The 17,914-nt window shown below is 42.3% G+C and overlaps 1 protein-coding gene across 4 annotated transcripts in view; it reads left to right on the top strand.

The window, feature by feature from the left end:
• The window catches only part of daam1a (dishevelled associated activator of morphogenesis 1a), a 170,411-nt gene that overhangs the window by 18,808 nt on the left and 133,689 nt on the right, over positions 1–17,914 (top strand). For 2 of the 4 annotated variants that reach the window (XM_078406610.1, XM_078406606.1), the window contains exons 1-2: positions 6,661–7,001; positions 7,526–7,641. The exons of 1 other annotated variant lie outside the window; for it this stretch is intronic. The gene's annotated coding sequence lies outside the window, so the exon portion shown is untranslated. Of the gene's footprint in view, positions 1–6,660; positions 7,002–7,525; positions 7,642–17,914 lie in introns of those variants that run through there. One more of the 4 variants, XM_078406607.1, reaches the window with a different exon arrangement.

The following is a 17,914-nucleotide window of genomic DNA, read 5'->3' as shown; positions in this document are numbered from 1 at the left end:
ACATGGGAGGTCGTGTCTCACAAATCTGATTGATTTTTTTGAAGACGTGACCAAAAGGTCAATTAGGGCAGAGTTGTAGATGTTGTGTACATGGATTTCAGTAAGGCATTCAACAAGATTTTGCATGGTCGGCTGCTCTGGAAGGTTAGATTGCATGGGGTCCAAGAAGAGATAGCTGAATGGATGGCAAATTGGCTCCATGGAAGGAAGCAGAGGGTGAGGGTTGTTGTCACTGTAAATGGCTCGATTGTAATCATGTATTGTTTTTCCGCTGACTGACAACAACATCTTTTCACTGTACCTTGGTACACGTGACAATAAACTGAACTGAACTGTTAGAAATTCAACCATGATCCTGATGATTGATGGGGCAGAATCAAACAGCCTAATCCTGCTGGTTGCAGTGGTCTGATGTCCACATGCATAATGTTTGAGCATGTGCGCAAAAGTGAATGGATGTAATGCCTTATGAGCATGTTTATTACTCCCTGGGTTCCAGAGATGGAAGCCAGCATTGAAAGATTTGCTTACCACTCCCAAATATCAGCCATTCACCTGCACAAAAGGGTTATAAAAGACAGCACTTATGCGGTGAATGCATTAGATCTGGCACATTGTAATTCAGTAGACACGGCACATTATTAGACTGAACAGTTTCTTCTTTTTCCATCCAATTTTTAGATTCCATCCTGTATCTCGACAAATTAAATTATAGGTTGCAAAGCAGAAAGCACTTAATATACAAGATTAGTTTCAAATTTTCTACTTGGGTTGTGTGCAAGAATGTGGAGATTTACAGCAGCATGATTCAGGCCATATCTTGTATAATTTCCGATGTGATATCTCCAAGTTCTGCCCAGCAATGTTGTTTCCATGGCTAATGCTGCTGGATCACCAAAATAAGTATTGAAGGAAAAGGTCAGTAGTTTTTGCAATTGGTTTAACGGGTAAAAGTTATATCAGCACCCTTGGCTTTGACGTCTCTTCATTGTCTGCAGAGATTACAATAATTTACAGTGCATTATTAATTTCAGCAGGTGACAAAAATGTAACAAACAATATCCTGATAAGATTAAACCTGAAAGTGAAATCACATTTAATTATTTACCTTTGATTTTTAAAATATATGAATAGTGATGAAATGATCCAATAAAGTTGCATCAATATGAAATTGATTTGATACCAATCAAATCAGCAGAGAAATTGAAAGTGAGATATTAATTTTTTTAATTAAATTGTGATTCATGCCATGTTCAGACTTGGTAAATGATAGCTAACACAGCAGATAAACTCCACATTGATATTTGATATATCAACATTAAAATTAACAGCTTGTGAATGTTGCCTGTTCTGGAGCATTTTTCTGTACATTATAAAGTAATAGCATTGCATAATTTTATTTATTTATTTGGTTTATACTAGAAAATACGTATGTCAGCTTGTAGTGCCAAATTCCAATTTAGTTCCAGTTACATCATAATTCATAAGCCATGGTTAGAAAGATATGTGTTCTGCAACCACTGTGAAATGTTGGGGGGTGAATAAAAAATGAGGGGAAATTTCAACGCTAGGTTGAAACGAAAATGTGGAGGAGAAAATAATCCAAAAGAACAGCTGAGCAAGGCACAAAAAGAATATTTGGTTTGCAATTAATAATGTCCCTCAAAAATTGTGTTTCAATTACATTTTTGATGGTGAGCGTTGCACAGCGGGACCAAGAGCAGGGAGATTCCCTGCATGGCTTGAAGCATCACTTTTTGCATGACATGCCTAAAACTGTTGGCTTTCAACTGCCCCAAAAATGTGATGTCAAAACAACAATAAATATCTTCAAATTATGCAACCACTGTATATTTAAATTTTATTTTTCCTGGTTATAAAGTGTTTTCTTCCCCACAGGTTGGAATAAAATGGAGCTTAATATAGTTGCTCATCTTGAAGCAATGACCCAATATCTTGGCTTTTATTCAGGGGCCACTGTTTTGGTGTATATTTTTGAACGCGGCCTTTATTGTTTTTCTGAGCATTGTGGCCAGGTACATTTGCTGAGGGATCTCTGGTTTCCCCTGTCAGCTCAATATTATTTTCCACTTTTGGCTTCAGTTACATGCCAAGTTGATGCCAAAGTTATCTGCTTCTCAAGAATGGGTTTATTGCAGTGCTACACAACCATGTTAATGATCTCATCAGCCCACAATGTCATCTTATACTTTGGTGTAGCAACAATCTTAAAGATTATTTAATTAGAAATATGCTGACAGCGATGAATCGAGCATTTATTTGTTTAACATTGAAAGTAGTGAACAAGTTAATTCCTTGTTTTTTTTCAGACACTAACATCTTTTTCAGACACTGGTTGTTAATGTTGCAATTATGCAAAACCGATAAGAATCCACTACATCTAGTTACATCTTATCTTTCCTAGTTATAAAGTGTTTTCCTCCCTAGTGGTTATAGTTTCAGATAGGGTTCTGAAAGAAAATAGTTATATTATATGAGAACATGTTGACAATGGACCTGTCTCTTACCTTGAACTCAACAAAATTTCACTATACAAGATAGTATAACTTCACCATGAACCTGCCACTAATTTGTCATCCAGTTCAGCCTCCATGCCATGGTAGCGCTACTTCTGACTGTTCATATCTCTGTAATCTTAACTGTTATGCTAAAGGTTCCTTTCAAGACACAGCAGGTGACATTGCATTCCTGGCATTGTCAGAGACATCAAGATGGCTCACTATATAAAAAAGAACACCTACAACTCATTTCCATCAATAGTTTAGTTCAGTTTAGTTTATTGTCACATGTACTGAGGTACAGTTAAAAGCTTTTGCTGTGTACTAACCAATCAGCGGAAAGACAATTCATGATTACAATTGGGCCATCCACAGTGTACAAATGCATGATAAAGGGAATAACGTGAATAATGTTTAGTGCAAGATAAAGTCCAGTAAAGTCTGATCAAAAATAGTTTGAGGGACTCCAATGAGATAGATAGTGGCTCAGAGCTGTGATCTAGTTGTTGGCAGGATGGTAATCATACCCTTGATTTAACCCATTTGTCCCAATTACTAATTCGCTATCTTTATCACTCTCTTAACCTACAGTGCTGGAATAATTCAACATCACGCAAAATCTCTGCAGTACATGGATAGGTGATGTTTCAGGGCGAGACCCTTCTTCAGACCAACCTACAGCTGGTTTGTAAGCACAGCCAGAATGTCACGCTGGTTTGGGCCTGCTTTCCTGGCAACAGTTATGACTTGCCCTCTTCCATTTATCTCTTTCATCTTTATTTCAGCTGAGCTGCCAAGCATCAGGATGCCAAGTGGCCAATAAAAGCCAACAACTCCCAAACGCAGCACATGCCTTCTGTCAGAAATGTTGGCAGTTTGATTCATTGAAATTTGCAGCACCATCATAGGTAGAGGGCGTGCAGCGTAGGTTCACTAGGTTAATTCCCGGAATGGCGGGACTGTCGTATGTTGAAAGGCTGGAGCAATTAGGCTTGTATCGGGAGCCCCGACCGCCCCGACGTGGCAACTCCAACAGCCTGACCGCGGGACAAGACGGCAGGGAAGAGAAAAAGACATTCTGGCCTTCCATCACAGTGAGGAGGGACTGGAGGAGACTCACTGTGATGGATGTTTCTTTTTGTTTGGTGTTAGTTGTGATTGTATGTGTTATTGCATTTTTATTGATTAATCTTATTGGTCTTATTGTTCAACTGCGGGTAATGTTTCATTTTACTACACATTTATGTGTATGTAACAAATAAACGACTATTGACTATTGACTATTGATACACTGGAATTTAGAAGGATGAGGAGGGATCTTATTGAAACATATAAGATAATTAGAGGATTGGACACATTAGAGGCAGGAAACATGTTCCCAATGTTGGGGGAGTCCAGAACAAGGGGCCACAGTTTAAGAATAAGGGGTAGGCCATTTAGAACGGAGATGAGGAAGAACTTTTTCAGTCAGAGAGTGGTGAAGGTGTGGAATTCTCTGCCTCAGAAGGCAGTGGAGGCCAGTTCGTTGGATGCTTTCAAGAGAGAGCTGGATAGAGCTCTTAAGGATAGCGGAGTGAGGGGGTATGGGGAGAAGGCAGGAACGGGGTACTGATTGAGAGTGATCAGCCACGATCGCATTGAATGGTGGTGCTGGCTCGAAGGGCTGAATGGCCTACTCCAGCACCTATTGTCTATTGTGGCAGATAGTAAAATGATTTAAGGATGTCATTCAGTTGGAAAGAATGCAAAAGAGATTCACCAGGATGTTACTTGGGTTTGTGAGCTTGAGTTACAGGGAGAGGTTAGATAGGCTGGCCCTTTTTTTGGTGTGTGGGAGGCTGCGGAGTGTACTTATTGTACAAGATCATGAGGGGCATGGATAAAGGGAATCCTCACAGCCTTATTGCCTGGGTGGAGAATCCCAAAACTAGAGGACATATGCTTAAGCTGAGAGAGGAGAGATTTAAGAGGGAACACAGGGCAACTTTCTCACCTAGATGGTAGTCAGAGCTGAGCTGTCAGAGGAAGCTATGGAAGCAGATAATTTCTTACTGTAAAAAGAAATTTGGACAAATATATGGATAGAAAAGGGTTAAAGGTCTGTGGGTCAAATGCAGGAAAATGGGACTACCCCGATATGCCAACTTGGTCAACATGGCCAAGATGGTCTGGAGGGCATATTTCTGTGCTATTCAGGTCTATGACTGGATAAAGTGGAGCATATTAGAAACACAAGCAAGACCAGAATAATTCATGACTTCTCTCAATGTTTGCTTTGGAAGAGAATGCTAACAGAATTTCAGTATTTGAAATGGTAGCAGTTATGGGTGTGATGAAAATTGATAGGCTGTATGGATAGGAAATGCTAGCTATGCTTGGAATGTATATACTGCCCAGTGTAGACAGCTGGCATCTCAAATGGCAAGAGAAGAGGAGATGGAACTGCTTGCTATAATTTTCCAGACTTCCCCAGACAGGTGTCATAGGACTGATAAGTGGCCAATGGCCCTGCTGAGCCCACACTGACCACAGGTCGACATGAGTAGTTATTGATTGAGTTGATACCAATCCTATATATTTGTTTAAGTACAGATTAAGATGCCAATGAGCCACAACATTTGTGTATTAGTTTATACATAATGGAAATTAATTTCAAGTTTGTTGGGAATTCAAACATGGCCCAGCTTCTATATTTTTAAAAGAAAAGATTTCATCTTACTGCTAATGGAATCAAGGGAAATGGGGTATTGAATTTGAATGATCAACCACGATCATATTGAATGGCGGTGCTGGTTCGAAGGTCCGAATGGCCTACTTCTGCACTTATTTTCCATGTTTCTATCTTATGAAATAGTATGTTGGTTACATTAGAGATGTATTGTAAAACAAGTCAACAAACTGTTGCTCTGATGATTATTTCTGCAAGCATTCAATGGAAGTTGATGCCATGTTACTGTTGATTCTGCAAGCATTCAATGTGTTGATATTTCTTTTATCTGTTTTTGTAATGATATACTAAATGGACCAGGTTTGAGTACATTTAAAAAAAAATCTCTGATACTTATTATTTTACAAGTATATCAACATGTTTAAACTTTAGCTTGATAAACTTAAATCATTGAGAATGTAAATGATAAACAGAGCAAAAACACTATTTTATTTTGCATTGAACAAAGTTATGGCCAGAAATGCTTATAAGGCATAGGTGGGAAAAATGCCAATCAGTTTTCTGAAAACATTTAAAAATTATTGTTATACGTTATACGTGCATTACCTTTCTCTCACACGTGCATTTTAACGATTTCTGATTTATCGAAGTTAAAGTGAATTACGATCCAAATTAAAAAGTCCTAGAAAGTGATCGATCTTCAAATCACTTGTGGCTTCAAATTCCAGGATTTTGCTTTCAAATACCAGGATTTTGCTTTCAAATAAATTTGAGCGAGTGCAAAAACAATGGATTTGCAAACATGTTCGCAAGTAATTCATTTTAAAATCGTATCATCACTGGATTATAACGTCACGTTACCAATGGCCAGTTGGCAACAAAAAGTAACAAAGGATTTTCAAATTCTAATTTAAACATGCTGTTGGTATAAACAAGCCCAGATTCCTGAGATACGTCTTGCATTACTCTCTGTCGGAAGATCTGTATGTTCGATCTTTGACACACATGTAACAAGAGCCTTATGGTTCCTTGTGTCCTCTATATTGCCCCAGTCGTTCAGAGGGAGTATTTCTACCTGACTGTGCCCAAATAGACCTTTGTCGCAACAATCATGGTACAATATAAACAGTTTTCAGAAGAATGGTTACATAATAAATTGATTATTTGACGAATTTGCTGTGCATGTCCTTGTTAAATTAAAGCAAACACTCATTTGACCTTAGAAATAGTTGACTTTGAATATTCCCATGACAGTTCTAAATATTGCATGTTCAAGGTACAGATACGGCGTGATTGTAGCACAGACATTTTTTAAAGCAGCGCCAATAATAAGTACATAACTGTTGTAAGGGGCTGTGCGAAAGTCCGAGCTGCATTGGTGCCAGTCTATCCAGCTCCTTGGGCAGGTGTGACAGTGCTAACCTTCAATGTGCCCAGGTGACAACTCAGGAGCAGCACAGCAACCGGGGTGCACAGCAGCCAATCGGGACACGGTTACCATCCTCAGCCTTCCCCACACCCAATACCCGATGGGTTTGGCAACACAGCGGCCGCACCGCCGTCTCCTGGGAACAGTAGTCCCGGACAATGGGCCACTCCCCTCCCGTGTGCGGAACGGACGCCGGAATCAGGACTACAGCCCCCACAATGCACCGGGCTCGGGGCGCATGCGCGCGGACGCGCTGCTGTCTTCTGCGAGCAGAACAGGATGATGTCACCTGCAGTGAAAGGAAATTGTTAAACTGAATCCTTTTGTAAAGAAAGAAAGGGGGGAAAAATATGGACGTTGCTGCACGGATGGCTGGAATTTGTCGGTAAATTGTTTGTGTGTGTGTGTTCCGTGTGTTCTTTTCCCAGCTGGAGTGACATTTGCTCTTGCTATTGTGTTGTTCGATTCATCAAGGGGGAGGGTGGGGGAGAGCAGAGCAGAGCAGAGCTGAGTGTTCAGGTTAGCCTGGGTGCGACTGCAAGGGGCACCGAGCCGGGAGAAGGGATTGTCAGGCAAGTCTCCCTCTTTGCAACAAAAGGAAGCAGCAGTCCGAGTCCCAGTCGCACACACACACATACATACACATACACACACACATACATACACATACACACACATACTGCCTGCACGCTTCCTGGCTCCTCTCAACCACCGCAGTCTCCAGCCCCAGTGTCCAGACTCCATGGGGTTTGCAGCTGTTGCTTGCTTGTGTGTGTGTGTGTGTGCGGAGATCACTTTGTGAGGTGAATGTTTGAACAGGCTGTGCGACTATGTATCCGGATTGCAAAGGATTGTCAGGCTGATTTAAAAAAAACACGTTCTTGTCTCTCTGTTCTCTTTCTGATTCAGGGAATTAGGACGCCGCATGCCAGAAAACATTCATCTTTCCCATTTCCACCCTGCGCCTCGTTTTTTGTTTGTCACTTGCAAGCTGTGGAAGAACAAGAGTGGATGCTTTTGTTAAGGTGAGGTTCATATTCTGGGAGGAGAGAGAGAGGTGCATGTTTTTTTGGCGGTGTGGTAGGGAGTTGAGATTGTTGCAAAAGTGTTGAGAGTAATGATGTAAAACAAATGTTTTATTTATGGTGATAGCTTCAAACAATAGAATGTGGCCACTGCACAACCCAAATGCAGGGGTTGTGATTATTGTAAAAAGGGGGTGAGAGTAATGATGTAAAATAAATGTTTTATTTGTGGCGAGTGCTTCAAACTTAGCAGGGGGGTGTGATTATTATAAAAGGGATAGGGAGTAATGATGAAAAAAAAAAGATTTATTTGTGGGAATGCTTCAAACAATGCCGATACGCCAGAGGGCTGTTTAAATACTCCTGATTATTGGACCTGTTACTTGTCGAAGACGATCACCTGTAAACGGGTTCCGTGTTCCTGCTCGCAGCAGCCCATCCACACCCTCCTTGTGGTCGGTGTTTAATGGAAATGGTATGTTTCAAGACAGCTGCGATTTCAGCGCACGGACTATTCTGGTGTCCTCTTTTTAACTCGTTCTGACTTACGTGTAATAACAACAAAAATATCAGAGAATCAGGAAAACACTTGCTTCCCACTTCTGCCATGGGGTGAACTCAGGGATGTCGGGGTAAGGACAGAATGTGGTTCAATGTCTCCACATATGATTCCTACAGTGGGCGAGGGAATTTAGACGATGATCAGAGGACGTTAAGGGCATTACTTGTGGTCAGGCATGTATTTAGAATATGTGTCAGAATGAAAAAAAAATGGGTGTGTCCTTTTTGTGCGTGAGACCACCAGGGAGAAGTTAATACGATCAGGAGGCTCAACTTCGAAAAAAATAAAGGGTTGAACGTGCTACAACGTCTCCCTGTACATATTCAGCCTTTCGCCCCGAATGGATTATTTCGAAGTCTGTTCAACTGACCAGAATCAATTGGATATGCGTAGGAAGGAACTACAGATGCAGGTTTAAACCAAAGAGAGTCACGGAAAGCTGGAGTAACTCAGCGGGACAGACAGCATCTCTGGACAGAAGGAATGGTTGACGTTTCGGAAGGGTCTCGAACCGAAACGTCACCCATTCCTTTTCTCCAGAGATGAAGTCCGACCCGCTGTGTTACACTAGCTTTTTGTATCTATAATCGAATTGGAGATTGATTATGAACAGGATGTAATCTTGTAAGTCGGGCATGGGTGTAGCTCCTCCGTCTAAATGATAAAGAGCAGTGTCAAATTAGTCAATACTGAATAACACCGTTGTTTGATTATATAAAGCAGATGTTATTTATTGTAAAGCAATCTAGACTTTTCAAACTCACGATGACAGCATAAATTAATGCAACGTTGAGGAGGCTACATCTGAGATTTAAAACAATAACAGATCAATATTTGGAGTAAAAACTTACTCTGATTTCATATTAAAGACAGATTTCAATTTCAGATTGCTGTATTATTTTAAATCTTGAAAATCCATTGGCACCTTTTCTGAATTATAACATTTCTGTTCAAAAAGCAAATTCTGTTTGAGCTCTGCTCACAGATTGTAAAATGAAAAATCCAAATGCTTTTAGAATCATATCATATCATATCATATATATACAGCCGGAAACAGGCCTTTTCGGCCCTCCAAGTCCATGCCGCCCAGCGATCCCCGTACATTAACACTATCCTACACCCACTTGGGACAATTTTTACATTTACCCAGCCAATTAACCTACAAACCTGTACGTCTTTGGAACTTCAGGGTAAAACTATGTCCTGATTTAAAAACATGCAATGGACATGATGGCAATGCAGTAGAACAGTACAGCGCAGGGACAGGCCCATTGCTCCACAATGTCCATGCTGAACATGATGCCAAGTTAAATTTATCTCCTGTACATGATCCATATCCGTCCATTCCCTGTATATCCATGTTGTATCTGAAAGCCTCTTAAAATGCCACTATTGCTTCGGCCTCTGCCACCACCCCTGGCAGTGCATTCCAGCCACCCACCATTCTCTATGTAAACAAACTTCCCTGCACATCTCCATTACAGTTTTCCCCACTCACCTAATAAACATGCCCTCTAGTCTTTGCTATTTCCACCCTGGGGGGGGGGGGGGGGGGGGTGGGGGGGAAGGTTCTGACTGCTGTTTCTCTCTTAATTTTATATACTTTTATTCGGTCTCCCCAGAACATACAACACTCCACAGAAAATAATCCAAGTTTGTTCATGCTCTCCTTAGAGCCTGTACTCTCTAATGGTAAACTTCTTCTGCGCCTTTTTCAACGCTTCCATATTTTTCCTATAATGGAGTGACCATAATTGCACATAATACTCATTACCTATAAAGCGACAATGTAAGAATCTTCTTACTTAATTCCAAATATAATGCCATCACATGACAGCTAATATGATATTTTATTTTGGGCAAATTGCACCATGATTTCCAATATATGATATTAAGTGACAAACTCTTTCCAGAAGCAATAATTGAAAATGTCCTGAATACTTCTATGGAATTCCCAGAGGTCTGGCTTGTAGATTATGCAGAGTTGGATGTGTACTGATGTTATATGAGGATATAACATCTCAATTCAGAAGGGCTCATTTATCGTAAGTGTAATTGCTTTGCAGTGTTACCCAGTGCTTTGTAAATCAATAAAGTATTCTTCATTAGAACAGTTGATGAAAGAAGAGTTTTTAAAAATCTGAAAGTAAAAGAAGCTAAAGTCTTAAAAAGAGCAATGTAATCATTTTAGGTCATTTTATTCCAGTGATAATTTATTTTAAATATTCCTCAGGGAAGTGATGGTTGCATTCAAAACTGTTCCAGCATGTTGTGCAATGCTGATTTCATGTTTATGTTGATGCAGAGCTGGCATGGAATCGTTTGTACCCTCCTGCCAACAAAATCAGCTCATCATCATGCAGATGCAAAGTTACAACTTTAAAAAAAGGGTTCTGAGTAAAATGCATAGCAGAGGAGTGTAATGGGATGGGGGGTGGGGGGTTGGGGTAGTAAAAAGACAATTAACAATCCAACAAACATGGAAATAGAAAATACTGAGAAACGGGTCACAAAGACATGCGCTATGATTTAGGCTTACACACTTATTATATTTCATGCTGGATAGGAAAGGTTCGGAGAAATATAGGCCAAACGCAGTCAAATGAGACTGGCTTAGATGGGGCACTTTGGTCGGTAGGGGTGAGTTGGCCCTGTTTCTTTGCTGTCTGACTCTATCACTGAATAATCCCTTGTCTTTCCGTTTAGCAGGCTGCATTTCACTCGGCTTGTTAACTGCAAAAGATATTGTAAAATTTGTTTTGCAAATACATTTCTCATTGTCCCTTTTCTTCAAAACCGGTTATTAATCTTTTAAAATTTGAACTGCTACCTTGCTCCATACTTTCATCCTTTGTTTGTTGTTTTTAATGAGTTTGCTACCACGTGCAACGTGAGTGGATCAAAATGCCCATTTGTGATTCATTATTTAGTGCACAGTGGCTGCAACAAACGATGGGGCGGTCTCTTTCACAAATGGAATATTGATCCCGCTTTGCAGAGAAAGACGCGTTATTTTAATAATATAATAATTTCCCATTTCAATGAATTCTAAAATGCTCTGTGGGGGAAAAAACCAATAACATTTTAAACCCGTAGTTTTATTTTGATCGGGTGGCAGTGTTTGGAAAGTTATTTTATTTAGTTTAAAAAGCAATTACATTCTTGATTGAATTCTTGAATCACCGACAGAAAGTGGAATGAATTCCAGTAATGTGCCAATGCATCTGAAGCCAAGGTTATTAGATTGGAGATTACAAAGCTGTTTTGAAACTTGATGCCTGACTTACAATGAGACACACGTTTAACTTCAATGTAGAGAAAATCTACATAGAATTAAATAATTTTGCTGCCTTCCTTGTTCAGTATTATTGGATTGTTTTGTTACCTTTGTGTCAGAGTATCTTTTCATTAGGGGCAGCACAGTGTCGCAGCTGGTAGAGCTGCTGTCTCTCAGCACCAGAGACCTGACCTTAGGTGCTGTTTGTGTGGAGATTAAACATTCTGCCTGTGATCGTGTGGATTTCCTCTGGGCGCTCCAGTTTCCTCCCACATCCCAAAGATGTGTGGGTTTGTAGGTTAATTGGCCTCTGTAAATTGCCCCACTCCTCCCCGTGTGTAAGGAGTGGTGCAAATGTGAGATAGCATAGATCTATTTTGAACAAGTGATCAATGATTGGCGAGGACACAGAGGGCTGAAGGGTCCGTTGTCATGCTGTATCTTTCAAATAAACGAACGCAGAGAACCCGGAGGAAACCCACGCGGTCACTGGGAGAACATGTACACTCCGCACGACAGCACCTGAGGTCAGGATCGAGCCCAGGTTTCTGGCCCTGTGAGGCAGCAACTCTACCAGCTGTGCCACTGCCCCGCCCTGGTGTATTTTGTAACCTAAGAAGTCTGAGATTGAAATTTGCTTATACATGTATAGTATTTCTTTCTGCTAAATTTTTTGATTAAGTATTTTTACGTACTAACATTTGTGTTTCTGAACCATGGTTCCATTTGCAATGTTGCCACATGGCTATGTAACTTGAGTCTGGTCCTAATTTGACCCTTGGATCTTTTGCAAGTAAAACATAAAGTGCTGGAGGAACTCAGCTGGTCAGGCAGTGTCTGTGGAGGGAATACAGTCAATGTTCTTCTCCAGACTGATTAGTTAAACGTCATCTGTCCATTTCCTGACCTGACCTGCTGAGTTCCTCCTGCTCTTTGTTTTTTGCTCAAGATTCCAGCATTTGCAGTCTCTTGTGTCTCTCTTGGATCTTTCCCCTTGTTCGGGGTTGGCACTGTGGAATGCAACTCCAGGATAGTGCAGGGCAAGGCAGGTTTATAAAATGCACCGCTTTCTCGATAATATTAGATTTTTTTGCTATTGTTGCTGCTGGGTTTAGGGAGTATTAGCTACAAGGAGAGGGTTGGCACACTTGGATTCTTTTCTCTGGAGCATTGGAGGCAGAGAGGAGACCTGATAGAAGTATATCAAATTAAGAGAGGTGGAGATAGGGTAAACAGTCAGAACCTTTATCCCCGTGTGGAAATGTTAAATACTAGAGGCCATGGCTTTAAGGTGAGAGGGGGAACGTTTAAAGGAGATGTGCGGGGCAAATGTTTTACACGGAGGGTGGTGGGTGCCTGGAAGGGGTGGTGGTGGAGGCAGATATGATAGTGGCATTTGAGAGATTTTTAGATGTGGCAAGTAGATATGAAGGGATACGCAGGCGGAGGAGATTTGCTTTATGTTTGGCATGCACTTTGTGAGCTGAAGAGTCTGTGCCTGTGCTCTACTGTTCTATTTTCTGATGGAGCAGGATTGTTTTAACTGTACTGTGGAAATGAGAATGGCGGAGCTGAGCAGAGCCCTCTATTGACAGTAAACGTGTGATTCATATTTGTTTAATAGAACTCGTGCCAGAGAAGTGCATAGTCTTAGAACAACATTCTTATATTGTCTTCAGACATCCGTTTTCCAGGCCCCCACTCCCTCATTTTTACTACGGATGTCCAATCACTCTACACCTCCATCCCCCACCAGGAAGGTCTTAAAGCCCTCCGTTTCTTCCTCGACCGCAGAACCAGCCAATTTCCATCTACTAATACTCTCCTCTGCCTAGCAGAGCTGATCGTTACCCTCACCAACTTCCCCTTTGACTCCTCCCACTGCCTCCAAATCCAAGGCGTAGCTATGGGCCCTAGCTATGCCTGCCCCTTTGTAGGGTTGAATAATCCCTGTTCTAGGCGTACACTGGACCTAACCCCGAACTCCACCTCCACTGCATTGACGACTGCATTGGTGCTACCTCCTGCACCTATGCAGAACTCACTGACTTCATCAATTTCACGACAAATTTCCATCCTGCACTCAAATTCACTTAGACCATCTCCGACATCTCCCTACCCTTTTCTGGATCTCACCGTCTCCATCCGAGGCGACAGACTATTGACTGACATCTCTTTGAACCGGTCCTGCTGAGTGCCCCCCCATGAACTGTCTCTTTCAGATGGTCACGTCGCACATCGACCCGGCACAGACCTATTTGCACTTTATACTGTTTTAACTGTTTCTAATTTTGTTTCTCTGGGTTGTCTAAATTTCTGTTGATTAGCTAATTAATTTATTGCATTAAATGAAAGTCGCATTCCCAATCTCGATGTACCCCTGTACAATGACAATAAAGATATATTGTATTGTATTGTATTGTACTACAAACCCACTGACTCCCATAGCTATCTAGACCACAATTCTTCCCACCCTGCTTCCTGTAAAGACTTTATTCCCTACTCCCAATTCCTCTGTCTACGCCGCATCTGCGTCCAGGATGAGGTTTTCCATACCAGGCCATCAGAGATGTCCTCATTCTTTTAAGAAGCGGGGGTTCCCCTCTTCCATTATAGATGAGGCTCTCACTAGGGTCTCCTCGATATCCCGCAGCTCCGCTCTTGCTCCCCCTCCCCCCGTTCGTGATAAGGACAGAGCCCCCCTTGTCCTCGTCTTCCACCACATCAGCCGTCGCATATAATCCTCCAACATTTTTGCCACCTCCAACGGGATCCCACTACTGGCCACATCTTCCCATCTCCACCCCTTTCTGCTTTTTGCAGAAACCGTTCACTCCGTAGGTCCCTGGTCAACTTGTTCCTTTCAACCCAAACCACCCCCTCCCCAGGTACTTTCCCCTGCAACCGCAGGAGATGCAACACCTGTCACTTTACCTCCCCCCCCTCAACTCCATCCAAGGACCCCGACAGTCTTTTCAAGTGAGGCAGAGGTTCACTTGCACCTCCTCCAACCTATCCGCTGTTCCAGGTGTCAACTCCTGTATATCGGCGAGACCAAGCGCAGGCTTGTCGATCGTTTCACTGAACACCTCCGCTCAGTCCGCCTTAACCTACCTGATCTCCCGGTTGCTCAGCACTTTAACTCCCTCTCCCATTCCCAATCTGACCTTTCTGTCCTGGGCCGCCTCCATTGTCAGAGTGAGACCCAGCGCAAATTGGAGGAACAGCACCTCATATTTTGCTTGGGTAGCTTACACCCCAGCAGTATGAACATTGATTTCTCTAACTTCAAATAGCCCTTGCTTTCTCTCTCTCTCTCTCCACCCCCTCCCCTCCCCTTCCCAATTCTCCCACCAGTATTACTGTCTCCGAGTACATTCTAACTCTGTCCCGTCCACTCCCCTGACATCTGAAGAAGGCTCAACCTGAAACGTCACCCATTCCTTCTCTCCAGAAATGCTGCCTGAGTTACTGCAGCTTTTTGTTTCTATCTCCAATTCTTTTATTGATCAACCCTCCAGGCATTTTGTTAGTGAAAGTCATGTGCCAGAATCCTCACCTTTTTATGGACATTTAAAATTATACAAAACACCTCAATAATCTATGACACAACTCAATTGAGGTTTGAAGGTCTTGTTGCTCAGATTGTCTGCATACCTCTAAGCTGTTAATATTTAAAAATACTTGAATGGACTTTAAAGCCTTGACAGATTTCCTGATATGTTGGAAATGCAGAACTATCTGAATGTCAATGAGCACAGAGGTGAGGGCTTTTGACAATAGGATTCTGAGAGACCTTTGGACTAATTGGGATCTGTGGAACTTGAAAGAGTTGTGTAGAATGAACAATGAAAGCACCAGAGTGACAAATTGGAATTGTGTAATGGAGTACAAAGGTTTTGGGCAGAGATTGTTGCATGATGTTCAGAGATGTAGAGGCCTTCTAATGAATGTGGGTTGTAAACATCTCATTGAAGAGGAAGGAGGATGTTTATTTTTTGGATGCAGAGGAAGATGTAACAGTTCTTCCACGGACTTTGACAATTGTTTGTTGCTCTCTGCCTCAGAAGGCAGTGGAGGCCAATTCTCTGAAGGCATTCAAGAGAGAGCTAGATAGAGCTCTTGAGGATAGCGGAGTCAGGGGGTATGGGGAGAAGGCAGGAACGGGGTACTGATTGAGAATGATCAGCCATGATCACATTGAATGGCGGTGCTGGCTCGAAGGGCCGACTGGCCTCTTCCTGCACCTATTGGAAAAAGAAAAGAAAAAACGGACCTCTGCTTGAACGTGTACATTGTTGACCACAATTGGAGGCTTTTTGATGGTCTTTTCGACATAACTCTAGTGATCTGAATTGGTTCTACCTAAGAACACAAGGGACAGAGGGAGGAGAAGGACTTCAGGCTCTTGTACGAACTATTTTGTGTCAGCACAGTGGTAGAGCTGCTGCCTCATGGCACCAGAGCCCCAGTGGTCTGTGTGAAGTCTGCACATTCTCCCTGTGACCACATGGATTTCCTTCAGGTGCTTCGGTTTCTCCCACATCCCAAAATCTTGTGGGTTTGTAGGTTAATTGGCAGGGAGCGGATGGAAAAATGAGATAGCAGAGAACTAATGCAAATGAATAATCAATGGTTGGCATGGACTCCTTGGACAGAAGGGCCTGTTTCCATGCTGTATTTATCAATCCATTAATCGAAAGGGTGAAGCTGTACATTGGTGACACTTCCTGCACTTATCACAGAGTTCCCTTGCAACACACAAAAATGTGCTGGTTCAACTCCTTTCTGGGTTGTTGAACTTGCATAGTTATCTGCAAGTCAAATATGAAGCTGCGTGGGTTCACTTGGATTGCATAATAGGAGTTGTCTATCTTGAGTTGTCCATATTGCTAGCTCTGGTAACAGTTGGCAGCCTCCAGCTGTTTTAACATGTGCTGGACCCATGCTAAGGTTTTATTCAGCTTGCTATATAAGCCAGATGTAAAACTGTTGGTCCTTTAAAGATTAGCAGCCTGGAAGACTTACTAAGTAGCAGCACTTGAGAGGGCGTCAGTCAGTACAAAAGTACTCTTGGGCTGTGGCCAACTTCACAGGATGCGCACTTTGGAACAATCATGGGGTGATTAATGATATTGAAGTAAGTTTTAAGGGTTGTTAGATGAAGGAGCTCCAAAATTCCCATACCTAGAAATAGGCCAAAGCACCAGAACTGGTAGTGGTATTGGTTTTTTAATTGTCACATAAACATAGCACAAAAAGTAAGGGAATTTGTGTTTGGTAGATTATTTCTTTGTTGTAACAATGTTTCTTGGCAATAAATCTTATACCGTTGGAAAGCCTATTTATTTCCCTTTTAAATGGTGCCACATTTGTAAGGAACATGCATTTGTGGGATGAGCAGCAGAGCTGAGTATATGGGTTGCGCCCATGAAAAATCTGCCAAATCTTCTCTGCCAATGCCAAACAGCTTATTCTGCTGTTGCTGTTGACTCTTGTTTTGAGCTTCTGGTACCCCCAGGTGCTGACAATCAGGTGCCTGATTGGCACCTGATTGGCAGCACCTGTGAGCATGGGCCCTGCTACAGTGGTCAGTAGGTGTCTGCTCCAAGAATCGGCATGCCACGTTTAGACAATAGACAATAGACAATAGACAATAGACAATAGATGCAGGAGTAGGCCATTCAGCCCTTCGAGCCAGCACCGCCATTCAATGCGATCATGGCTGATCACTCTCAATCAGTACCCCGTTCCTGCCTTCTCCCCATACCCCCTTACTCCACTATCCTTAAGAGCTCTATCCAGCTCTCTCTTGAAAGCATCCAACGAACTGGCCTCCACTGCCTTCTGAGGCAGAGAATTCCACACCTTCACCACCCTCTGACTGAAAAAGTTCTTCCTCATCTCCGTTCTAAATGGCCTACCCCTTATTCTCAAACTGTGGCCCCTTGTTCTGGACTCCCCCAACATTGGGAACATGTTATCTGCCTCTAATGTGTCCAATCCCCTAATTATCTTATATGTTTCAATAAGATCCCCCCTCATCCTTCTAAATTCCAGTGTATACAAGCCCAATCGCTCCAGCCTTTCAACATACGACAGTCCCGCCATTCCGGGAATTAACCTAGTGAACCTACGCTGCACGCCCTCCATAGCAAGAACATCCTTCCTCAAATTTGGAGACCAAAACTGCACACAGTACTCCAGGTGCGGTCTCACCAGGGCCCGGTACAACTGTAGAAGGACCTCTTTGCTCCTATACTCAACTCCTCTTGTTACGAAGGCCAACATTCCATTGGCTTTCTTCACTGCCTGCTGAACCTGCATGCTTCCTTTCATTGACTGATGCACTAGGACACCCAGATCTCGTTGAACTCCCCCTCCTCCTAACTTGACACCATTCAGATAATAATCTGCCTTTCTATTCTTACTTC

Source organism: Rhinoraja longicauda, chromosome 10 (genome assembly GCF_053455715.1).
Source record: "Rhinoraja longicauda isolate Sanriku21f chromosome 10, sRhiLon1.1, whole genome shotgun sequence".
Taxonomy (NCBI): Eukaryota; Metazoa; Chordata; class Chondrichthyes; order Rajiformes; family Arhynchobatidae; genus Rhinoraja; species Rhinoraja longicauda.
Note: the sequence above shows the minus strand (reverse complement) of the source record. Positions and strands in the feature narration are given on the sequence as shown.